At 40.0% G+C, this 26,974-nt stretch overlaps 1 protein-coding gene across 6 annotated transcripts in view; it reads right to left on the bottom strand.

The window, feature by feature from the left end:
- LOC131124820 (receptor-type tyrosine-protein phosphatase delta-like) overlaps window positions 1-26,974 on the bottom strand; it is a 330,087-nt gene that overhangs the window by 294,424 nt on the left and 8,689 nt on the right. For 2 of the 6 annotated variants that reach the window (XM_058065645.1, XM_058065646.1), the window contains exons 1-2: window positions 3,278-3,376; window positions 3,067-3,184 (exon numbers count right to left, since the gene is read on the bottom strand). The gene's annotated coding sequence lies outside the window, so the exon portion shown is untranslated. Of the gene's footprint in view, window positions 1-3,066; window positions 3,185-3,277; window positions 3,386-26,509; window positions 26,670-26,974 lie in introns of those variants that run through there. The other 4 variants (XM_058065610.1, XM_058065648.1, XM_058065647.1 and 1 more) reach the window with 4 other exon arrangements.

The following is a 26,974-nucleotide window of genomic DNA, read 5'->3' on the forward strand; positions in this document are numbered from 1 at the left end:
CCGGGAAAGTCACTGTTGTCACGGTAACAGTAATAAAGGCAACTTAACTTTGACGTCACCATCGTCTTTTGCTAAAATATGACAATATTCTTGCAAAAATTGATACTATTTTTCCCCTTAAAAATACTTAATTTTAATGAGATTTTGTGTGTGTGTGTGTGTGGTCTTATTTCTTCAAACGTTGCCTTGCGTCTTTTTTTACTTCATATGCTGCAGTTTTATTTCTTAAAAAATATGAGTACAACTTGTTTTTTTTAGACTACAATATAACTTTATTTTCCAAAGGCTTTTGACTTTTTCTGGCAGAACTGATATACTGATTTATTCGTTTTTTTCTCTTTCTTTCGAACAGACGTTTACAGGCCTTTTGTTTGTAAAATAGAACATTACCTATGAAAAATGAAGACGTAAGATTGCAAGCTGTTCTGTAAATTCCTACATTATTCTTTTTCAAAATTATTACATTTTTTTCTGAATAATAGCTTTTGGGCTGCATGGTGAACAAGTGGTTAGCATGTGAGCCGCAGGAGTCAGGAGATCGATTCTCCACTTGGGCATTTCTGTGTGGAGTTTGTATGTTCACCCAGTGTGTGCATGGGTTTTCTCCGTGTACTCCAGTTTCCTCCCACGTTCCAAAAATATACATGTTGGTTTAAATGCCGTAAGATTATAAATTCTACATTTTTTAACATATTATTTACATGGAGGACTGACGGTAACATTGACTTTTATCTTGTAGAATAAGATAAAAGAGGCGGGGTACACCCTGGACTGGTCACAGTCCAGCCAATCACAGGGCACATATAGACAAACAACCATTCACACTCACATTCATACCTATGGACAATTTGGAGTCGCCAATTAACCTAGCATGTAAAAACCGGAGTACTCGGAGAAAACCCACGCACAGGGAGAACATGCAAACTCCACACAGAGATGGCCGAGGGTGGAATCGAACCCTTGTCCTCCTAGCTGGGAGAACATGCAAACTCCACACAGAGATGGCCGAGGGTGGAATCGAACCCTGGTCCTCCTAGCTGGGAGGTCTGCGCGCTAACCACTCGACCGCCGTGCCGCCCTGTAGAATAACTTTCTATACGAAAATACAGTATTGTTTTAAAAGATGTATCATATCATATTCTGTTGTGTTGTATTTTTAAAAAGGTTTAATTCCCTGAAAAGTGTTGGTTGTTGGTGGAAGCCATTTTTCTTAAGAAATGGTAGCCGCACAAGAGCCAAATGAATACAATGTCCAGGATAGTGACACCAAAACAAATTAAAATGGTCTGTGTGGCACAATGGTGCCAATCTATGTTGGGTGGTCCTCGTGTCATGACGGGATTTTTCCTCCATTGTCTGCGGCTTACAAGACCCCTCAAGAGGATCCCTGCGGCCGAGACGCCATTAACTGTCTCAGATTTGGGACAATCACAATGTGACTCTCGCATTTGGTCGAAAGGTCCCTTTTCCAATTAATCTTAGAGTCTTTTTCACGTCTCCAAAGAAGCTTTCTTTGTGGGCCGACCATGAAAAGGCCTTCATAGAGACTTATCTACAGTGTCTCTGCAATACGCCATGGGACTTCTTTATGGCCGCAGATAGCTTTGAGACGCAGTCCTCCTGGATCCGTCCATCTGTTTTCTATGCCGCTTATTCTCAATAGAGTCTGGAGCCTATCCCAGCTGACTTCGGGCGAGAGGTGGGGTACACCCTGGACTGGTGGCCAGCCAATCACAGGGCACATATAGACAAACAACCATTCACACTCACATTCATACCTATGGACAATTTGGAGTAGGCAATTAACCTCGCATGTTTTTTTTGGAAAGTGGGAGGAAACCGGAGTACGCACAAGTACACACAGAGTACTTCACACAGGTTTTCCCGATCTCCTGACTGTGTGGCCAACCACTCGTCCATCGTGCAGCGTCCTCCTGGATTTACTTCTAAAAATATCTTAATAATGAAAACAATAGTATTATTAGAAGAAAATTTATCATCACAATTTATTTTATGGCACGGCGGTCCAGTGGTTAGCGCGCAGACCTCACAGCTAGGAGACCAGGGTTCAATTCCACCCTCTGCTATCTCTGTATGGAGTTTGCATGTTTTCCCCGTGCATGCGTGGGTTTTCTCCGGGTACTCCGGTTTCCTCCCACATTCCAAAAACATTAATTGGCGACTCCAAATTGTCCATAGGTGTGAATGTGAGTGTGAATGGTTGTTTGTCTATATGTGCCCTGTGATTGGCTGGCGACCAGTCCAGCTGGGATAGGCTCCAGCACCCATTCATTCATGAATGAATGAATTTATTGTATCTTATATTGTAACATAAGGACTTTCTTATAAACAAAATGTGACTTTATTTTAGTTTTTTTTTTTTGTAACATTATGCATTTTGTAGAAGACACGTTTAGGTTGCTGTCCCCAAAAGTGTGGAGGTCATGGTCACGTGGACATTGGTGGGTGTGTATGGAACTACAGTATAAAGGGCACACGCTTGTCTCCAAGGAGGAGGTGGAAGGAGGAAAGGCTAGAAAGCCGTATTTTTGTTGACCACTTTTTGTATATGCTATTATAGACCACATTTTGCCATCATACTCTCATATTCTCAGTTTCCCACTCTGCTCTCAGCAATACATCAATGACAAGGAAGCGTTTCTGTTAAGCGTGTAGCAAACACAAGGACCTTGCCTGCAACACCTCTCAGCAGTCGGCGAGGCCACAATAGATTTATTCTTGTGAGATTACGACTTTGTTCTCAGCAAAATGCAACTGGAGACGATGATAATAACTGTCATCATTTGTTGTTACGTAGCAGCTTCACTGGTAATATGACGTTTGATGATTTGCTGCACACGTTACTAGCTGATTCTTGATAGTAGTACTGGTAGCTTCTCAATGACGCAGCCTCGCTTTACAGTAAGGTACACAACAATACAGTAGTTACTGAGGAACGATGAAGGTATTTAAATTTAGAGTAGTTACTGAGGAACTAATGAGTAGTGGTTAGTGTTAGGTAGGTTGGTTCCTTATTAACTATTTCAATTAGTCAATAGTTCTTACCTGGGGTGCCAAAACAGCAGAACTCTTCAAAACGTGCTTCTTCCTCCGTCTTGGGTGTGTTGGAATGTAATTGTCCATGCTGAAGTGTGCACTACACACCTTGCCACTAATAATATCTCTGTGATAGGGAAACAATTCTTGTTGTTGCAGTCTGGATAATTACAAATCAGCACCATTTATAATGCATTTTGTTTTGTGACAATCGATTTACCGGTCAAGCTGTAACTATAGCGCTCTCGAACCGCAGCGGTCATCCTCTGAGCATGGAAGTACTGGGAAACAGGTGATGGAAAGTTGAGAAGTTGACAGGCAGCAGCGCCTAGTGATACAAAAGGAGAGAAAAAAATCACCAAGAGATTGTGAGATCTGATTTTTTCAGGGAAAACGGTTTTGTGATGTAAAAAAGTATTCCTCTTTTGAACACGTTGTTTTGAGAAGCCAGACCCCAGACAATTCGCCGTAACTACATCCTTCAACACCAGAATCTAACCAGAACTGACTGTTGATGCAATACTGCAGTAATGGTAAAAAAAAATCCGAACTAACCCCTTAAGGGAGGGGTGAGCAAACTGCGGTCCACGGACCACATTTGGCCCACCAGGTGTTTGCAAATTCCTTTTTTTTAATTCTTTACTATTGAAGCTGTATCCAGCAACATGACTTGCAATGCTATAGTCAGATGCGGTCTGTGGCTTCTTGTACAAAAAAGCAATCCAACCAACACACACATGACGCACAACATAACCCATATTACACCAATACATTCCCGCCACAAGCATGCTGGGTAGCATGGGGTACTTTCTCCCAACATTTCACCGCGTTTATCGCATTTTTGCTTGATTGCAAAATATGTCGAGGAGGTCATCAGGGTTAACATTCATTCATTTTCTACCACTTATCCTCACAAGGGTCGCAAGGGCATACTGGAGCCTATCCCAGCTGTCTTCGGGCGAGAGGTGGGGTACACCCTGGACTGGTGGTCGCCAGCCAATCACAGGGCACATATAGACAAACAACCATTCACACTCACATTCATACCTATGGACAATTTGGATTCGCCAATTAACCTAGCATGTTTTTGGAATGTGGGAGGAAACCGGAGTACCCGGAGAAAATCCACGCATGCACGGGGAGAACATGCAAACTCCACACAGAGATGGCCGAGGGTGGAATTGAACCCTGGTCTCCTAGCTGTGAGGTCTGCGCGCTAACCACTAGACCGCCGTGCCGCCCCTTCTTTTGATACAATGGACAATTTGGAGTCACCAATTAACCTAGCATGTTTTTGGAATGTGGGAGAACATGCAAACTCCACACAGAGATGCCCGAGGTAGGAATCGAACCCGGGTCTCCTAGCTGTGTGGCCGTGTAATCGGACATTAACATATTCTTCATATTAAATGTTTTATCATTCATAGCTCATATTGTTGTTGTGTCGCAGGACTACCCAGCATGCCTTGCGGGCGCTTGCAAATAATAGTGTTATGGTTATCACTTAGTTCTTCTTTATCACCTACGTAGTAGTACTACTAGTTGATTTATGTGTTGTGTTGTAGAATGGGGCGGCACGGCGGTCGAGTGGTTAGCGCGCAGAGCTAGGAGACCAGGGTTCGATTCCTCGCTCGGGCATCTCGGTGTGGAGTTTGCATGTTCCCATTCCAAAAACATGCTAATTGGTGACTCCAAATTGTTCATAGGTATGAATGTGAGTGTGAATGGTTGTTTGTCTATATGTGCCCTGTGATTGGCTGGAGGAATTTGCAAACACCTGGTACCCGGAGAAAACACCCGTGCATGCGTGGGTTTTCTCCGGGTACTCCGGTTTCCTCCCACATTCCAAAAACATGCTAGGTTAATTGACGACTCCAAATTGTCCATAGGTATGAATGTGAGTGTGAATGGTTGTTTGTCTATATGTGCCCTGTGATTGGCTGGCGACCAGTCCAGGGTGTACCCCGCCTCTCGCCCGAAGACAGCTGGGATAGGCTCCAGCACCCCCGCGACCCTTGTGAGGAAAAGCGGTAGAAAATGAATGAATGAATGAATGTTGTAAAATGAAGATTGTGTAACTTAAATCATATGCTGTTGGTGCTTGTGGAGTGTTTGGGAGACGTCAGCAGGCGGGAGTCTAATTGACCAACCAATGAGCGGAGAGGATGCTATACTCAGTACTCTCCCACAGGTGTAAACATGGAGGGAAAAATAATACTTGTGTCAGATTTCCCAGAGCGATGTTAGATGGAGTTATGCGTACATTTGTTGCTTAATCAGGCGGGATTGGAGTCATTTCTACGGATGCTTTCATGAAGAAGGGTCTGTAAAAAGTGCAAAGGGATGCAACTTTCCTCCTATGTTCAAGTGGAAGAATGCCTGCTGTAAGTGGTTCCTCGATTTTTAATAATCGGAAGGCTTTCCTCTGCAGCTTGTCTAATAGTGTAAGTGCTGCGGTGCCTAAGTGGTTCTATGTATGCCTTCTAGATGGTGATTCGTGCTCAGAGATCATGGAGGTTTTTCATACGTCCTAGCAGTTTTCTTAACAAGTCCTATGATACAAGGAGTCCATGTTAAGGTTTTGGTAATGATGACCCCAAGGAGGGTAATTCCTTGGCATCTTGGCCCACCCAGGACCAAGAACTGAAGTATCCGGAACAGTGTATGGATTTTTTTTCTGCAAAATGCCACCTTTTTATAGAATATTGCAGTTTTATTATCAATTTTCTCAGAGCATTATGTCATTATTGTTGTACAGTAAACCTCGGATATATCGGATTCAATTGTTCCCACTGGTTTTGTCCGATATAAGCGAAATCCGTTATATGCGTATACCGGAAAATGTCCGTTTTACGCATATATCGGATTTATATCCGGTATATGCGTAAATCGGATTTTATCCGTTATAAAAAGGCACTTCCTTGACTATGTTTCCAATGTACCTGGAGGCGCAGGCAACGCTGCAAGCGCTGCAAATGACGTCGTATAGCGGCGAATCGGAGCGCCACGATGCGGCCATCCGATATATGCGAGGGATATTTAATGGAAATGCATTGGAACGGGACTGGAGATTTTGTCCAAAATAGGCGAAATCCGTTATAAAAAATCCAATATATGCAATGAATTTTTATTGGAAATGCATTACAGAAAAATTGGTTCTTTTTTATCTGTCCGTTGTGAGCGAATTTCCGATATATCCGAGTCCGATATATCTGAGGTTTACTGTACAATAAAAAAAAACGTATTCCTTAAGACATTATTCTTTTTTTACTCTTGTCGTAGCACACCTTTCGACTCAAAATATGACTTCACGGCTTCGTTCTCACAAGACTGCAGATCATTATTTCCGTTATTCATGTGATTGGCTGCAAATGCACTCACTTATTTACACAAAGATCAGACACTTTACTCATCAATCACTGCTTTAAAGGCATCCTTTATAGTCCTGTCATCCAGCTGGTTGTGATCAAGTTTTGAAAGCGCCCGCTCCTAGCCTAATTACGTTAAGATGGAATATTAATTACTGTATCACTGACTGTACGCTGATTTCTTTTTGGGCTCCAGTTTAAAAATAGATTGCACACATAAGCAGATGAGGCACTCGGAGTGACGCTAACGCCTGTTTCTGTTTGTTAATCTACATAAAGACAACTATTTGCTTTCATTTCTGCAGTGCGAGAGAGATGGAGGGTTGGGGGGGGGATTATTTCTGCTGCTGCATGACACTTTTGGGTTGCGTCCCGGCGGAGATCCTCTTGGAAAACTGGGTCGAATGTTAAATCGGTTGTTGAATCAAGAACAGAGCGGCAGAGTCTAAAAAGGATGGAAACAGCATTTTCCTTGTGTTTTATTGACGCAGTGTAGTCATCCTACAGTACGTCCAGAAAGGACTCTATTAAACGTCTCTGCATTGCAGAACACTAATATTATACAACACTATTATCATTCTTTTTTGTACTGGATCTCATTAGACAGTGCAGGTGAATAGCAATTAGACTAGCCTAGCTTGCAACTCTTGATGTTTATATATAATAACTCAGCAGGGAAAGCCATCTGTCGTCTTATCGTGCAGATACTTCCACCTTCAAAGCATAAAAAAAGTTGACTGGGAAAGTGAGAACAAGAGCTTTTTCACATACTTTGGAAGCTGAAGTCGTTTTGACGCCTGCTTGGCGTAAACAACAGTAAGGGGGTGAAAAATAGCATCTTGGCTGCATGTCACTGACGCACAGACAACACCTAGTCACTTGACAAGCTCTGACTTAACAGAGTGCATGCAAACACTACATTCGATTTGGAAAAAGTGCATGCAAACACTTTACGTTCGCGACCATATGCAGTGGTGTGAGAAAGTGTTTGCACTCTTTCCTGATTTTTTTTTTTTTTTTTTGCATATTAATCACACTGAAATGTTTCAGATGTACAAACAAATTAAAATACTAATCAGTGTCAACACGACTGAACATAAAATGCAGTTACATTAAAGGACCTTTGGGAATCAAGCGAACCACAATGAGGTAGAATATATTTTTTTGCTGATGAAAGATTCATTCATTCATTCATTTTCTACCGCTTTTCCTCACGAGGGTCGCGGGGGGTGCTGGAGCCTATCCCAGCTGTCTTCGGGCGTAAGGCGGGGTACACCCTAGACTGGTCAGCCAATCACAGGGCACATATAGACAAACAACCATTCACACTCACATCCCGGAGTACCCGGATAAAACCCACGCATGCACGGGGAGAACATGCAAACTCCACACAGAGATGCCTGGGGGTGGGATTGAACCCTGGTCTCCTAGCTGTGAGGTCTGTGCGCTAACCCCTAGACCACCGTGCCGCCCCTGATGAAAGATGAGAGTTTAATCTTTTTTCTGGTATATACCATGTCTGTATACTGTAGCACAAGAACACAATATTCTGTGGGCCTTAAAAAAATCAGTCAAAATCATCAAAAATGGCCGGTGCCAGGAGGGACAGCTTTGAAAAATGGCTGGGATTGAATGGGTTAAAAACCTGGAGTGGTCTTAATCCTAGACATGATCGATATTGGTTTTCTTACCAGCATTTCATTCCCTCAAACAAACTATTCTTGTGTAAAGAATAACTAAATGATGTTTCTTTTACAAAATAAGATCAAAGAAACATTTCCCCCGCTGTACTTGCAATACATTTAAACATGAATATGAATTTTCAAGTGAAAGTTTAGCATCGAGCTAACACCCAAGAGAGACCACCAGCTGCACAACAAGCTCGTCTTTGCACACAATGCATCAACCCTGATGGCAATGCCCTCCCTCCATCATGAGAATACTTTCTCAAAAAAATACGCTGCCTTCCTGCCGCGCTGCCAGACTATTTGATATTTGTTAGGAATTATTGGCAAGTGTACGCTCCTGTTGGCATGCATCAAGCACCATATATTACTCATGGACGCTATGGCAGGCTGGCTTCATATTTATTTTCTTCCAGGCAATGATTTATAGCACTGATACTCTTTGTGTATTTACATTTTCTGTGCAATAAGTCTACTGTACAATAATGATAAACCCTGTAATCTAAATAATTTAGTCTGACTTCTTTATTACATCATTATTATTGATTTATTTTATTATTTTTACCCATAATTTTATGTTATATTTTTGTAGCCCTGTATATTTTAAATGATACAATTATTGTATTATATAATTATTATACGATCCACACAACTTTAGTGACATCACAGCTTTACCAACTAAATATACAACTTTGTAATAGCAATTTTGATATTTTTTTATTGTAATATTAACGAATTCTCTTAAGATTATATTTCTCTCCAAAAGTGACATTTTATTATTTTCGGTTTATTACTTCCTCATAACTTTTTCCCAGTACGACAAAAGTGCAGCTTTTTACTTGACTGATAATTTTCCTGACATTATGGCTCCATTCTTGTAAGATTAGTACACATTAAAAAATATTGAAACATTTAAAATTAACATGACGAGTAATTTTTCCCAAGATTTTGACTACTTTAGGAAAACTATGACCTTTTTTTGATATCACGTCCTGATTTTATTTTTGGAAATAACATTCTTTAAAAACATATAGAAATAATTGTATTCTATTTTCAATAAAATAAGTTATTTTATCGTTAACTTATGGCTTTATTGTCACAAGATTACAGCTTTTTATTGTAAAAAAAAAAAAAAAGTAAAAAGTGGTCTGTCAGCATGTCAATTATTATTTATGTAATGGGTCATAATTCCACATATTTTTATATGCAAACGTTGGTCAGTCTACTTTTTGTGATGCCCCGTATGGTTTGTGGTGAAATGCATTAAAATGCTAAGCTACATGTAATACAGGTATCCTCAAACTTTGATAATCATAGACAAACGATGTAGCGTGAGCAAAACGATAATTTAGTCCGCAGCACAAGATGCTGACTTGTCTCGAGTTTAATGCAAAAGCACTCCAGACAACAAAGGGAGAAAGTCAATAATTACAATGGAAAGGCCCTCAGGTATATTGGAGACCATTAATAATGGCTATTATTTCCCTTCTGGCCACTACATTGTACAATGTTTGACAACAGAAGGGAACATTATTGGGTTGTTGAACAACTTTAATAGCAAGGTGGGTGTTGAAAATGAACTGAATCCTGTTGAAGTACAATTTCTTCCTGAGGTAAATATTTTTTTAAAGTTAAACTACAGAAAAAAAATTGTAGTACAGTATTGCAGTACAGTGGAACCTTGGGCAGCATCATTAATCCGTTCCAGAAGGTCTGATTCTAACCAAAATAGACGCACACCAAATCCAATTCATCCGTTCCCAAAAATGTTAACACAAAAAGCGTTTTTGTAGTTTCACTACATGCATAAAACAATTCCTGTGCAATACTATAAATATTATCAGTTTGTGTTTTGCCAACAAAACTGCTATATTTATCATTGAATTTTTCACTTTGCTTCGTTACCCCATTGCAGGCAAGCCAAACAGCAATTGTAAATCACCCTTGCATGGTGGTCACAAAACAACCTTGGGAAATGCAAACAAGACGAAGGCGTGCATGTGATTAATTCATTTCTGTAGCTGACTGTATGTGTTACACTCACTTCTTTTTTTTTCCAGGGGCTGAGAGTGGGCTTTATATATTTTGCAGTAAAGATCCTGCAGTGCAGAGAAAACATATTCATAATATTAATACGATATTTTTTTAAATATGTCGTCTTATGGCAATTAAGTCATGACTTTACAAGATAAAAGTTGCAATCTAACAGATAAAAGATAAAGTCTTAATCTTGCAAGATAAAAAGTATGTTCAAAAAAAAGTTCTTGCAGTAAGTTGTACTGCAGTGAAACCTTTCATTAATTCATTGCAAAAGGTCAGATGAAAACCGAAACAAAGAAAAAAATTATTTCCCCATAATGAACAATATTACAATGCAATGCAATTATGTAAAATAAATATTATATATATATATAAATAAAAATAAAATTTACATTAAAGTGGCATCATAAATATTAGTCCTGCGTTTATTTAATCTACATATTTAGATTGCTAATGTTAGCACACTAGCAATGCTAACATTTTAATGTTAGCATGCTAACCCCTAGCATAATAGTTGTAAGTTTTTATATAAGTGCGTAGCTATGAAATTGATGAATGAAAAATGCTACTACACTAATGTTAGCATGCTAATATCAGCATGCTAAACATACCATAATGCTAATTGTTTTCTTGTGTGTCTGGCTATGAAAATGCTTCAATGCTAATGTTAGCATGCTGGCAATGCTAACGTTGAAATGTTAGCATGCTAACACCTCCATTATGGCGCTAATTGTTTATACGTATATGTATGTGTCTACCTATTAAAATGGAAAAAATGCCTGTATACTAGCATGCTAACAACTAGCATGATAACGCAATGTAACGAGAAGGCTGAATTGAGAATTTGAATGTGTTGAATAGTTTGATGTTGGAATGGCTTGAAGCGGTTAACAAAAGTGGCAGTAGTAGCAGGTGATACGTTTAAGTACGGCGAATTTGCGGGAAATTTTGAATTTACCACTTTGCGCTGCATTCGGTGGATAATAAATGTAGCCACAGATGCTTTGTCTTGTTGTCAAAAGTTGTGTTACACTCAAAATGATTGTAGTACTGCACTGTCCAATGTCCAAAGATTAGGTAATAGAGGACAAAAGACACAATGAATAATTTATTTGTGGCGTCTTTGTGGTTTCTTTCCAAATTGCTCTTAGCACCGCATCTCTTCATGTCTAACCTCCATTGTGTTGCCTTTTGGTCCTGAAACAGACACTTCATGTTTTCTTCTTCTTTTGGGGACTATTCTATAAAAGGTTCCAGTCACCGGGGTCCCAGTGGTACCCATTACAGCAGCCTAGTAGTCATTAATCAAAAACCAGTAAGCATTTCAACACCCTGACTTTCCAATAGCCATTCATTAGCACTTTCCTTTGCCGATTCTTTTCTTAGCATCCCCGCCTTTTTCCCCTTTCCTCTTCTCTCCATCCCACCTGGGGTTTTCTTGCTGACATACCTGATTTTTATTCCCCGTATTATGTGGGAAATGTAGAACAGGCCACGGCACATTTTGTCATTTATTTTACCTTGCTCTGCGAAATGTGGGTCTCCAAGCTAACTTTTTGGAAATGTGATTTTTTGTTGATTTTTCACCCTCAAATGAGCACAATCAGTAGCAGAATAAGCATCCCTGCACTTTGTATTGATTGGTAGGGTGGTGTCAGTATTGGCACGCCTCATTTTGGTTAAAAATCTGCTAATTATTTCATATTTTGCTGATTTTTTTTACCCCGAAATGTGCAGCATTCAGCAGCAAATAAGTACAACTGCACTTTATATTGCGAGATATGGCTAGTTTATAAACAGTATGTGTGCCGGTGACATACTTACATTAACGCCCAGTTTGGACTTTTAGGAAAAACAATCAGATTGCACTTCCGGAATAACAAACAAAAAACAGACTGTGTACATATATTTATACTGTTATTCTGTATATTTTGTATTTTTCATTCTTTTTTAATACAGTAAACCTCGGATATATTGGAAATTCGCAGACAGATAAAAAAGAACCGATTTTTCTGTAATGCATTTCCAATAAAAATTCATTGCATATATCGGATTTTTTATAACGGATTTCGCCTATTTCGGACAAAATCTCCAGTCCCGTTCCAATGCATTTCCATTAAATTTCCCTCGCATATATCGGATGGCCGCATCGTGGCGCTCCGATTCGCCGAATCGTGACAGGCCGCTATACGACGTCATTTGCAGCGTTGCCTGCGCGTCCAGGTACATTGGAAACATAGTCAAGGAAGTGCCTTTTTATAACGGATAAAATCCGATTTACGCATATACTGGATATAAATCCGATATATGCGTAAAACGGACATTTTCCGGTATACGCATATAACGGATTTCGCTTATATCGGACAAAACCAGTGGGAACAATTGAATCCGATATATCCGAGGTTTACTGTAGATGTGTCTGCACCTACTATACCAAAACAAATTCCTAGTATGTGTTTGATCATACCTGGCAATAAACCTTTTCTGATTCTGATTCTGGGCGGCACGGTGGTCTAGGGGTTAGCGCGCAGACCTCTCAGCTAGGAGACCAGGGTTCAATCCCACCCTCGGCCATCTCTGTGTGGAGTTTGCATGTTCTCCCCGTGCACGGGTACTCCGGTTTCCTCCCACATTCCAAAAACATGCTAGGTTAATTGGCAACTCCAAATTGTCCATAGGTATGAATGTGAGTGTGAATGGTTGTTTGTCTATATGTGCCCTGTGATTGGCTGGCGACCAGTCCAGGGTGTACCCCGCCTTACGCCCGAAGACAGCTGGGATAGGCTCCAGCACCCCCCGCGACCCTCGTGAGGAAAAGCGGTAGAAAATGAATGAATGAATGATTCTGATTCTGATTCTGATTCCGAAAGAATTGGAACCCCATCGCAACCCTGTCCTTTACTTAGGAAGACGTGGCTAAGAAAAGCATATCTTCAGTCTTATTGATTCGCATTTTGTTGATTTTTGACCCACCAGGAAATAGTGCCAGTTAATCACCAGGCTGGTCACACACTGCTGTGGGATGGCGTTGCACTCTTCAAATGGAACTCATCACGCTGTTCCGTTCATCCCGCAAATGCATGTTCCTTACAAATTGAACTACTTTTCTTATAAAACAGTCTTTTCCATTACGGCCTCATCCGATGACGCTGTTCCCACAGGGTTGTAAGTAGAGAATGGTCCAAAAACATCCATTTGGGAAGAAAATAAAGCATCCAACCCAACCCTTCACTGATGAAACATGTGTGACAGGCTGCAAGCAGACACTAATTTAGCATTTCAAAGCCATTCCGCAGTTTACATCTGACTTTATACCTGTAATCGCCTCTCTCTCTATCACATATATATTTTTAGGCTCACGGATTGCAGCTGCGTCCCCGGGGGAAATAAGCATTCCCGGTGCTGACATCCCACACTGCATTCTCTATAGATCAAACAGGCCTGGGTCCTCAATTGACAAAGCACCCCTACCCCAAGGGGGTCCATGCTGCCAAATACATGAAGTGTCTTTGTTGCTAGTCAGCTCGTGAGGATGCGGAAAATTGTTGGAAACAAGCTCATCTAGCTCTCCTGCCATTTATTCAAACAGAGGGTTTGGAGATGGTCCACTTAAAGAGATCGAAATGATTTCAGACTACGGTATTTGACATCGCCGTTGTTGCAGGGATTCCAACTCAATCATAGTCAGTTATTCGGGACAAGTGTTATTTTCCTCAGTTCAAACACAACATGGTCTGCATCATCAACATGCTATTGTTTTTTTTTTTTTTTTTTTATGGATTATAGTGAAAGATGAAACAATGTTTGCCACCTCTATTATTATTCATTCCGTTTTTTTTTTTTTTTCCAAGTGGCCTCCTTGTTAATCTAGGCTAATTATGGCCGTAACACATTGAGGAGGACTGGATGGAGGGTGTAAAAGACACAAAAACAACAACAAGGCAAGCGATTTACAGCAAAATTGCCCTACATAAAAATAAAAGCATGAAAAGAAGTCCTTAATTTCTAGTGAATAAAATTTACATTTAAAAGTGAGCTCATAAATATTAGTCCTACGTTTATTTAATCTACAAATTTAGATTGCTAATGTTAGCACACTAGCAATGCTAACATTCTAATGTTAGCATGCTAACCCCTAGCATAATAGTTGTAAGTTTTTATATAAGTGTGTAGCTATGAAATTGATTAATGAAAAATGATACTACACTAATGTTAGCATGCTAATATCAGCATGCTAAACATATCATAATGCTAATTGTTTTCTCATGTGTCTGGCAATGAAAATACTTCAATGATAATGTTAGCATGCTGGCAATGCTAATGTGGAAATGTTAGCATGCTAACACCTCCATTATGGCGCAAATAGTTTCTACATTTATGTATGTGTCTACCCATTAAAATAGAAAAAAATGACGTATATTAGCATGCTAACATCTTGCATGATAACACAATGTAACGAGAAGGCTAAATTGAGAATTTGAATGTGTTGAATAGTTTGATGTTGGAATGGCTTGACGCGGTTAACAAAAGTGGCAGTAGTAGCAGGTGATACGTTTAAGTACGGCAAATTTGCGGGAAATTTTGAATTTACCACTTTGCGCTGCATTTGGTGGATAATAAATGTAGCTACAGAATGCTACATAAAAATAAAAGCATTATTGAGGAAGAAATAATATATGAAACAAATCATATGAACAATAACCCGCCAAAAAGTTTGCAGTCTTTAAAAATCTCTCCAGACATTCAAAGTCTGCTCTGAAAAAATTGACATTCTAAAAGAACAGCTATAATGTCTTTAATTCTCTAAAATGGACGGACAAGACATTGGTAAATCCAGAGAGTGTCTTTTAAGAGTTAAAAGTGCCTGAAAGGCTCCCAAATGGCCACAGAGACGTGACCTCAGGAAGACCCAGACTGTCCATTTGGGACATGTTATCAATTACTGCGAAAAGACTAGAGGAGAAGAATCCAGGTTTATCCTTTTCAAAAAGAGGGACTTTATAAGAAGATGAAATAAAATGTCAAAAAGTCACACTCGAGTGGGATCTTAGCGATTTTTTAAATTGCTAAAACTTTGTGGGTATTCGTACACTTTACACTTTACCCAATTAAAAACTGATCTTATTCTCCACAAATCACAGCGTTATTTTTGTAACATTATGCTGTATTTTTGGATCGTTACAACTTTTTTCTCTACAAAATTGTAATAATTTATAAATAATAATTATATTATAATTATATAATTATATTATATAATATATATTATATTAATTAATAATTAATAAATAATTAATAAACTGTCTTTTTAATTGATTTACTTCAGTGTTTCTCATGAAATTAAATCTATATTTTCTTGGGATGCTCCGGTTGATCGGCTATTTCTGTAAAAAAAAAAAAAAAAAGGCAATCAGCATATGCCGATAAATACAGTAGCATTTAAGCCGATCACAAAAAAGCATCGCCGTGAAGTGGCAAACACTACGTGTTCTGTGTCATGTAGAGTTGCTAACACCCCATATTGAGCTGATGAGAATCAAAACTAGTCTGTAAAACCTCACGGATTCACTTTGACAGCTTCACAAAGGCTACAATCAATCGATGCCGGTGAGTTTGATAACTCTCTTATCAAACGTAATGTCATTCGACTTATCTTGCATCTTTGTTTACACGCTTTGCTAGAATAATCCGCCTAGCTTCTCGTCTCCGGACTCCAAATGAGATTTTTTTTTTTTTGCTATGGTGGCATTTTGTTTTTAAAACAAATAAGCAATGTGGTTAGTTCAGAGCTCGTTTTTGTCCCATGAGAACGCTACAGTTGATATCACATTTAAGGGGTACATACTAACTTTTTCAGGTGTCACTAATACTAATAATCTAATTGTACTCCAAACACTAATGAACATGAACACAATGTCCGAGCCACGTCATCTGTCTTCTGCAGCGGTTCTACTCTGAATTTCTCTCAGATGACAACGCTTCTCACTTTATCTCTAAAGGAGAGCCCAGCCGCCATACACAGAAAACTCATTCCAGTGTCCTGTACCCACGATCTTGTTCTTTCAGTCACTACCCAAAGCTCATGATGATACGTGAGGGTAGGAAAGTAGATCGACCAGTAAATTGAGAGCTTTGCATTTTGGCTCAACTCCTTCTTCAACACATTGGGCCGATGCAGAGTCCAACTGCCTATCGATCTCGTGTTTGGGGGCTCAGACATCTGGTCAGGATGCTCCCCAGTCACCTCATAGAGGATGTGTTCAGGGCACGTCCAACTATTTGGAGGCCTCGGGGAAGACCCAGGATATGTCGGAGAGACTATGTCTCTCAATTGGCCTGGGAAAGCCTTGCGACTTGGGATGGAAGTGAAAGAAGATGGATGGACAGAAAGTTCCTCTTATAATAATAAAGTAGTAATCTTATGAAGAGACGTGATGTGACAAAAATAGTTGTATTTTGTCAAGGAAAAAAATTTAGAAAATGCTGCCGATTCTGATAGCGATCATCCATGAATGAGATCATCCATTAAATGTAGTGTAATGTGTCCAGCCATATGATAATGATACTATCAAATTACATTTACATGTGTGTCAAATACTGTAAAAATCATCTACGGCTTATCCCCATGAGGGTCGCGGGGGTGCTGGAGCCTATCCCAGCTGTCTTCAATGTGAGTGTGAATGGTTGTTTGTCTATATGTGTCCTGCGATTGGCTGGCAACCAGTCCAGGGTGTACCCCGCCTCTCGCCCAAAAAATCATCTCATACAAACAAAGGCAAAACGCCTAATGGTGCCCCTGGCCAATACCACATTAATAAATTGAAAAATCTACATTTAATGGACGATCTCATTCATGGATGATCGCTATCAGAATCAGCAGCATTTTCTAAATTGTTTTCCTTGACAAAATACAACTATTTTTGTCACATTACGTCTTTTCATAAGATGACTACAGTAAACCTCGGATATATCGGATTCAATTGTTCCCACTGGTTTTGTCCGATATAAGCGAAATCCGTTATATGTGTATACTGGAAAATGTCCATTTTACGCATATATCGGATTTATATCCGGTATATGCGTAAATCGGATTTTATCCGTTATAAAAAGGCACTTCCTTGACTATGTTTCCAATGTACCTGGACGCGCAGGCAACGCTGCAAACGCTGCAAATGACGTTGTATAGCGGCCTGTCACGATTCGGCGAATCGGAGCGCCACGATGCGGCCATCCGATATATGCGAGGGAAATTTAATGGAAATGCATTGGAACAGGACTGGAGATTTTGTCCGAAATAGGCGAAATCCGTTATAAAAAATCCGATATATGCAATGAATTTTTATTGGAAATGCATTACAGAAAAATCGGTTCTTTTTTATCTGTCCGTTGTGAGTGAATTTCCGATATATTTGAGTCCGATATATCCGAGGTTTACTGTACTTTATTATTATAAGAGGAACACAAATACAAGGCCATTCCAACACATTCACTTTTAAATTAAACGTGTGATACAAATTAGAGGTAAAAAGATAAACCTAAAACCGAAGTAGGAAAGGCTTGACCAGGCTACAAAAAAAAACCTGCTCCTGTTCCTGAGTCCTCTGATCATGCCTGACGAGGTGGAGTATTGTCCAAAGTGTAAATAAGAATTTTCCTCAGTGGGCTTGTAAGACGTAAGGTGTCAGGTTGGTGCAATGAATGTAGAGAGGCAGAAGGAGCAATCAGCCAACCTTCTCAGCGAGATGGAGGGCCCACTGCTTCCTCGCACACAAACAACCAATCACGGCAAGACAGTGATTGATGCCTGCTTTCAAATCTATCACCACCCCCCCAATCTCACCCCTTCCTGACCGAATGGCTGACACATTGTTAGCTTAATATGAAACACGGCAATTGTTTGGATTCAATCAGCACTCCTGTCATTTCGAGGATCTTTGACGACTGTTTCTGCAGTAGATTCCTGAAAACAGCAGAGCACTCCTGTCACATAGAGGATCTTTGAGTGTAAACATATTGCGTGTGTTTTTAATTTAAGTTTATTTGCCTGGTGCTGCTTGGCGGAGGTAACGCACCCTCCCACTCCTACTGTCTTTGTTTGAGATGGTTGTCTTTTGTCGGTGCGCTCGCAAACACAGCAGGGTTTCTAATGCTCACAGCCGTGTGACTAATCCTCCGAAGGCCACTGCAACACACACTTAAAAATATACATAAAGTGTAGAACGCCTGAACGCCCACATGCTTTCTTTTTCGCCGTGTTTGAGAAAGAATAGCTTTAAAACGACAGAAGGCCATCTGGAGGTATTATGGCAAGTTCTCTACCAACAACAATGAATTGTGTATTGTCTCTGTTCTCGGGCGTATACGTTAGAAACACAATACCGCGTTGCTTTATTGAAAACACCTCTGTTGATGTTGAAGATATTTTTGTACTTTATGACTGTACAGTTGAAAGGAAGAGAATAATTGAAATGTATCATATAATACTATTAATGGTTTTATTATTAATTCACCAAAATATTAATGAACGTGTGAAGGGTAAAAAAAAAGACAGGAGTATTCTGCTTTGGTGTTTGTAAGGACCGACTCAAAAATGCCAGTCAAAAATCCTCGTCCTGTTTTTAAGGACCTACTGCGAGTCATCCTTCTGTTTGTAAATGATCTTCGAGATGGCAAGTGTTTTTTGCTGTTTTAAGGAAATGCCATAAATCGTCAATATACAGTAAACCTCAGATATATCGGACTCGGATATATCGGAAATTCGCTCACAACGGACATATAAAAAAGAACCGATTTTTCTGTAATGCATTTCCAATAAAAATTCATTGCATATATCGGATTTTTTATAACGGATTTCGCCTATTTCGGACAAAATCTCCAGTCCCGTTCCAATGCATTTCCATTAAATTTCCCTAGCATATATCGGATGGCCGCATCGTTATGCTAATCTTGTTGATGTCACTGGCTATTGTCTTTCTCCTGGCTCCAGATTTAGGACAAATATAAAAGTGAGTGACGTCAATAATACTAGCACAGCAGTGAATGAGATCTTAACCTCACTATTGGAAATAACGTAGGCCTGACGGGCGTAACAGGGCCTAGCTTAATTAACAATTTGTTATGCTCAGAGTCCAATAAAGTTAAATTCTCATTACCTTACGTCTCTTTTCATTGCCCAGTCCAGGTACATTGGAAACATAGTCAAGGAAGTGCCTTTTTATAAACGGATAAAATCCAATTCACGCATATACCGGATATAAATCCGATATATGCATAAAACGGACATTTTCCGGTATACGCATATAACGGATTTCGCTTATATCGGACAAAACCAGTGGGAACAATTGAATCCGATATATCCGAGGTTTACTGTAGCTCTGCTGTTTTTGCTCGCCATTGATCCTGTTGTTTTTGAGGACCGTGTGTCTTTAATTATTTCTCTCATTCTTCTTCTGAGATTAAAAAAAAAAAAACCGCGTGGATGTTACATGGATGGCATTCATTGCGCCTCATTTTTTCTCGCTTTGATCTGGTTCTGAGCAGGCGTTGAGGAGGGAAATGTGATGATGCGATCTCGAGCCGAGCTGCTTTAGAATATTCTATATAATGTAGACCTACATAATAAAGACTGCTGTGTTGTCATGGATGCATTACACAGATAAACAAGTAAATTATATTAAATTCAAGTTAGCTTCTAAACAGGCTGTTCTTTTTTTCTTCTTCTTCTTCTTCCAAATGTGATGTGACTGACAGCCAAAACTCCTCAAATCATGTTCTATTTGCCTTTAAAAATGCAGATTTAATAGCATGGTTACATAACGTGCTTACTCAAAGAGAAAAAGCCTGCATCGTGTCGATTTTTTTTAAACATTAAGAAACAGCCTACAAATCACACGGATATATAGTCTAAAAAAAATAAGGATGTTAAAAAAGTACATTTCACACCCCCATAGGACTGTAAAAAGCCTGAGCACATCTTAGTTCCCTGCCATAAAGTGCTCCTCCATGACTCTGTAATGCAACAATCTCATTAAATGCATTATTCAATGAGACATTGTTTTTTTTCTGTCAAGACACAAATTCGTTTTTTTGGAAGCTAGCTCGTTCCGTCTGATGGCACATAAGGCCTCTACATCGTCCTGTCCATGGTTGGTTCTTCAACCGACGGACTCTCTTTCTTTCTCTACAGTTGGCCTCCAGGTGGTCCTGAGACACCGTCTCTTCCCCTCAGGGGCCAACATCATAGCGGTAGAGCAGTCATTGTCAGCCTCGTTCCTCAGGTTGTGCCCAATAAACTTGCAGACCTTTGTGCTCAGGCTCTCTATTCCAAGTCATTCCTGTACTACCTTGTTACTGATGTAATCTTCCGTATCCGCTGGAAGCATTAGGCTTAGAAAGCATCCAGCTTCTATTTGTACGCCTTTGTTGTCTTCCAAGTCTCAGAACCGTCAACGCCTTGAACAGTCTCGGTTTTGAGTTCTTTAGCCTAATGAAAGTCACCCTTGCCTTGTCCAGCCTGTTTTTGATGCCCGCCATATACTCCTGCAAATCAGTCAATACGAAGGCTCTTTTGTACTGGAACTGCTCGCCATTTTCCACAGGTTCCGCATGCTTGTTGTTCCTGTCACTCAACCTCATCACTTTGCACTTGTCTACATCCACTTTCAGTTCCGTGCATTCGCCATTCTCTACCAAAAAAGTTGGTCTTCTGCTGGATCGGCCTTTTATGTGGATGAGCTCATCAGCGTAGTAAAGATCGTCCAGCTTTGTGGTGAATTGCCATCTGATGCCATTCTCGCAGTACTGCACTCTCATGACCCAAATGATGATACGCAGGAACAGGAAGCCTTCATAATGGTCCAGGTATGTGTCGTGAGTTGGATGCTTTGCAGTGAAGTTGATGTATGAAGATGACTGCAGTTATGCCTTTGTAGCACATGATGAGGACTTGTCCCGTTGGACCCCTCCCTGTGCCGTATCCAGTTTTCTTCTTCCTCCAGTTTTTTGACACCACTCTTGAACCTGAGGTTTTGATTGATAACTAAGAAAAGAGGAATTGTTTTTATTCCGGTAGCAGTGGCTCACGAGGTATAGCAGATAGTCCAGAAACAGTAACGTTGATGGTTGGTGGTTTGCAACCCCACTTTCTCCATCCCAGTCACTGTTGTTGTGTTCATGCCTGAATGTTAATGAATGTTTGGTTGTGGTTGGAAACACCATAGGTACAAAATGGCAGCCAAGTTTCTGTGTGTCTGCCCCGGGGCAGCTGTGGTTAGAGATGTCGATTACCAAGCACCGTTGTGTGACTGTGGAGTGAATGAATACTGAGATTCACTATGAAGCATTTTGGGGAAGTTGAAAGGTGCTGTGTAAATCCATTAAAATGTGACACTATTTCTTGTTTAAACGTCAGAAGTCAGACGGTGAACGATGTTGTTAATAGCGATTAACTCATTTACAATGAGTATTTATTACAAATAATGCATTTTTGCTGGATAAGAGCATGAAACGAGTACATGCCATATTAAATGAAACCTTTTTAATGTGTTACCCCTGCAAGATATTTTTAGTTTTGTAGGGTGCAAAATGTACAGTATGTTACTGTCACAAACACACGACAGACATATTTGTTTTGAGTTTGCGATGCCTGTGTAGTGTCAAGGAAAGTGGGCAGGGGACGGTCGCTATAGATTGTAGGCTGCAATAGTCTGAGCCAGAATTGATCAGTTTTTGAGAAAAATATTCATTCATCAGCATATGGCGGTCATGTGCTTCGGACGATCGATTGGAGTATCCCTACATCACAGCTTGTTTTTCGGAGCAGCCGTGTCTCACTCGAAAAAAGAAAAAAAATCTCACTCAGTTTCACCTCTTGTACTCCTGCTTGCACATACTCCAATAGACATTCCATCTTTTTTTTTTTTAGTTTGGCTTTGTGAGTGACTGTGACACCGCCTGTTCATTTCACCATAATACGGTGATATCAAGCAGGAGTTACCTCTCATAACTCGGCCACACCGTTAGCTATACAATAACCTGCAAAATAATGGCAAAGAATACATGCACATAAGCTATTAATGACATTGATACATGCAAAGCAAATCTACTGAAGTGGCTGAACAGTGTTGATCATTGTTTAACCTGTTGTTGCCACTTGTTACCTTTCACTCCCGGAGTGTTACAGAATAAATTGGAATGTGTTTATTTAGTTGCAGCTCATGTTTGATTTTACTTTATACTGTGTATGGATTTGCTGTGCCATGAGAGGGCTGGAACAATGCACACAGCTTAGAAGAAATACTGCGCATAATGCAACGATCTCTCTTTGAATGCTTTATTTTTGGGATAAATTTTGTTTGTCTTTCTACGTCAACATTAGATGGCTAGCTTGCTGACCAATAGGACTTATCAAAACTGGGTGGGAATCTCTGGTATTGCTCTTGAATGGTCCTCTCTGGAGGACAGGAAGGATTTTGTTGGAATTGGTAACTGTGTCTCGGACAAAATGGAATCGTGGAGTTCCCCAAGGGTCAATCCTAGAGCCGCTATTGTTCAATCTGTACATGCTCCCTTTAGGCTAGCTAATACACAGCTGCAATGTGTCCTATCACAACTATGCAGATGACACTCACATCTACGTGTCACTGACAGCAGGTGAACATGGAACATGATACAATTTTGTTAGTCTTTTTACGTCAACATTAGATGGCTAGCTTGCTTACCAATAGGACTTATCAATACTGTGCTTGTGATCTTATTACAGAGGTTAGAAAACAGGGGGGGGGGGGGGTCTGTGGTATTGCTCTTGAATGGTTCAAGTCCTCTCTGGAGGACAGGAAAGATTTTGTTGGAATTGGTAACTGTGTCTCGGACAAAATGGAACCGTGGAGTTCCCCAGGGGTCAATCCTAGAGCCGCTATTGTTCAATCTGTACATGCTCCCTTTAGGTTAGCTAATACACAGTTGCAATGTGTCCTATCTAGAGATTATACTTGACATAGATCTAAACTTTAACAGCCACATTCAATCCAAACCATCATTGGCTTTTTACCATATTAAAAAAATGCCAAAACAAAGGGAATAGTGTCTAAGCCACATTTAGAGGGACTAATCCATGCCTTGGTGTCCAAGAGGTTAGACTACTATAACGGACATCTCAATGAGCTCACTAAACAAGCTGTAAAACAACTGCAGTTCATCCAGAATGCTGCTGCTTGAGTCCTGACTAGAACCAGAAAATATGACCATGTTAGTCCAGTACAGTAGGTCTCTACACTGGTTTCCTGAATCGACTTTTAAGCAGCTCTGCTTGTGTACAAGTACTGCCCAGAGTTAGGACTAAACATGGAAAGGCTGTGTTTCAGTTTCATGCTGCCAAAATCAGGAAAAGTCTTGCAGAAGATGTGCAACAATCCTCAACCTTGGCAATGTTTAAATCCAGGCTGACAACACATTCAACTGTGCATATGGCAACTCACAGTATTTTATCTGTACTCTACATTTTTACTTATTTTCTTTGGTTTTGTTTTGTTTTATGGAATGATTTATGGAATTTTGTTGAATGATTTTAGGATGAGTATGTTTTTATGGATTAATTGATTTTACCCTTCTTTTCTGTAAAGCACTATGAATGACCTTGTGTACGAATGGTGCTCTATTAATAAACTTGCCTTGCTACCAAAGTTAGCATTTATAAAAGAGCCTTTTGAGCAGAAATTGTGTGCCTGCAATTTTCGCAAAATTGACAAACAGCGGCTTAAAAAACATCTTTATTTAATTGCATGGTACAGTAGCAAAAAAAGCCAATGGCTAAAAGCATGAAGATTTGTCAACAAATTACATTAAAACGGTGTATTTTCCCGCAGTAGAGGTAGTTTTTACTTTCTTTCACATTAGTAAGTTTCAATATAAAGCACAATGACAGCTAATGGCTCGCATTAAAATTTGTCAAAGAAGTGCTGTGCTAAAATGGCATATTAATGTTTGTATTTCACATTAGACAAGGTCTTCAAAGGCAGGATTTGTTTTACTTAATTCACCATAAGCTTTATTTAGTTTCACTATATAGCAACATGTAGGACTGTCATTCAAATTTGTCATTAAAACAAAACAATGTTACCATTCCAACATTAACATTATTTGATTTAAGTTGTATTTATTTACATTATAAATTGAGTAAATTGACTTTTTGCAGGCTGCACGGCGGAGGAGTGTTTAGCACGCAGGCCTCACAGCGAGGAGACCCAGGTTCAATTCCACCCTCTGCCATCTCTGTGTGGAGTTTGCATGTTCTCCCCGTGCATGCGTGGGTTTAATCCGGGTACTCCGGTTTCCTCCCACATTCCAAAAACATGCTAGGTTAATTGGCGACTCCAAATTGTCCATCGGTAAGAATGTGAGTGTGAATGGTTGTTTGTCTATATGTGCCCTGTGATTGGCTGGCGACCAGTTCAGGGTCCCTCATGAGGATAAGCTGTAGAAAATGAATGAATGACTTGTTGCACAGTTGGTAACATTAAAATTCTACTCCACTAGGTGTCAGTATAGCACTTTGTTACAGGTATCTTCTGTGGAAGTGTAGTTTTTGTGGTTTTTAGCTTCATGTCAGTGTTTTTTTTAAACTTTTGTGACTAGATGGCAGTGTCGCTCTCAATGACATCTTCAAAGCTGTGCGTAGTTTTACTTTATTTTGCTTTGCTACCTTCATTATAACGTGTTTAATTTCATTTTTTACGCTTATATGACTGTAAGGGACGGTAAAATTTTACTTAAAACATCACCTGCAGAGTTAATAAAGGTTTCATGATGGAAAAATTAATTACTTGGCATGATTTCCTACGGGAAATTAAAAGTAGACCAACTTGGAAGTCAACCAACATCATGTATGGATGGTATTCTGCTGCGTGGTCAAGGTCATCTAAAGAAATATGAGCTATAACCGAGCATATGTGAGCAATGAGCTGAAGTGTAGCCCCACATGTGTAATTGGCCTCCTGGCATCTTCACATAGCGCTCCATTAACATGTCTTTGAAGCATCCCCCCCGCATGCATTCATGAACAAGACGACCAGAGAGATGAGCAGCTATCAGGAATTTCACCTCGTTCTGTGATGGACGAGACGAGATCTTCAAACGACGTCAGATTGATATGTGAGCTGGTCTTGCTCTAAAAGGTACATTTATCTTCAAAAAGCCAGACAGGAGTAACATTTATGTTAAAGGTTGTGTCACACAAGGATACAGAGTTTTTTCTTCTTCTTTTGTTGGCATAATATTGGCAAACATCATGATATGTCAGCTGACTCACTGTATTTATCCATTAGTAACGTATTGACCCCAAGATAAGACCGTATATAAGTAAACAAACCATCCACCCAATCCATTACGCTTATCCTCACTGAGGTCGTGCGGGTATGCTGGAGCCTATCCCAGCTGACTTTATGCGAAAGGTTGGGTACACCCTGGACTGGTCACAACCATCCACACTCACATTCTTATCGATGGACAACTTAAGAGTCGTCAATTAACCCAGTGGGTCCCAAACGTGTTTTGCAGCCCCCTGCCCCTGCCCCCCAAATAATCACTGCAGTGGTCACTTTAGAATTACATGATTTTTTATGAGAAAATTTTATTTGGCTATCGTCTGTAATGATGCTAACCAAGGTATGTGATTTTTTTTTTTTAATTGCCGTCTTTTTCTCATGATAGTCTTATATTCAGGTTGTTTGATATTCAAGATTGTCTTGTATTTGGGTCACTACAGTGATTTTGTGGAAAATAAATTCTTACAAAAACAAGTCTAAAGTCAAAAAGGCATGCCGTCTTATATTTAAGGATCATTTTACAGTCAGGTAACTATAATAACTTAAAATAAATGCAACAGGTCCTGGAAAAGAGGGGTCATCTTATATATATTGACTCGAACATATGTTCGAGTCAATATGCTAATTGTCAGGGCGGCACGGTGGTCGAGTGGTTAGCGCACAGACCTCACAGCTAGGAGACCAGGGTTCAATTCCACCCTCGGCCATCTCTGTGTGGAGTTTGCATGTTCTTCCCGTGCATGCGTGGGTTTTCTCCGGGTACTCCGGTTTCCTCCCACATTCCAAAAACATGCTAGGTTAATTGGCGACTCCAAATTGTCCATAGGTATGAATGTGAGTGTGAATGGTTGTTTGTCTATATGTGCCCTGTGATTGGCTGGCGACCAGTCCAGGGTGTACCGCGCCTCTCGCCTGAAGACAGCTGGGATAGGCTCCAGCAACCCCCACGACCCTCGTGAGTAAAAAGCGGTAGAAAATGGATGAATGAATGAATGCTAATTGTCTTTGGTTTTGTCTTTGTTTAAAACAGAAGCCAACTTACATTGCAACTTTGTCTTTGCCACGGTGAGATGTTCCATTTGGCTTAGTATGTACGCCGGATGCCTTTCCTTATGCAACTCTCTCACTTATCCCTTGCTTGGAATGCTGGACATCTCCAATGGCGGGGTGTTCCGGCCCTGGCCAGGAATCAAACCCACAGTCTGCAAGAGAAGCAGCAGCGTGTACCATTACCATTACACCACCAGAGGTAAACACTAAGACTGTAACTACAGGTAAACAGATACAACATAATGCAATTAAAATATATTTGGCAGTCCAAAATTCAGCCCTACAATATAGTGTATAATTGGATCATGAGGGACAGATATTGGTGTCCCCTTAGCCTAAAATGGGGAGTTATATAACATGTCAAGCAAGCCATGAAATAAATGACAAGTGATGTCCTGCATGGAGACAAAGAGCATCAACTGAAGAGACAAGTCATCCAAAGAAGAAACTAATTGGC

This window comes from Doryrhamphus excisus, chromosome 3 (genome assembly GCF_030265055.1).
Source record: "Doryrhamphus excisus isolate RoL2022-K1 chromosome 3, RoL_Dexc_1.0, whole genome shotgun sequence".
NCBI classification, from domain to species: Eukaryota; Metazoa; Chordata; class Actinopteri; order Syngnathiformes; family Syngnathidae; genus Doryrhamphus; species Doryrhamphus excisus.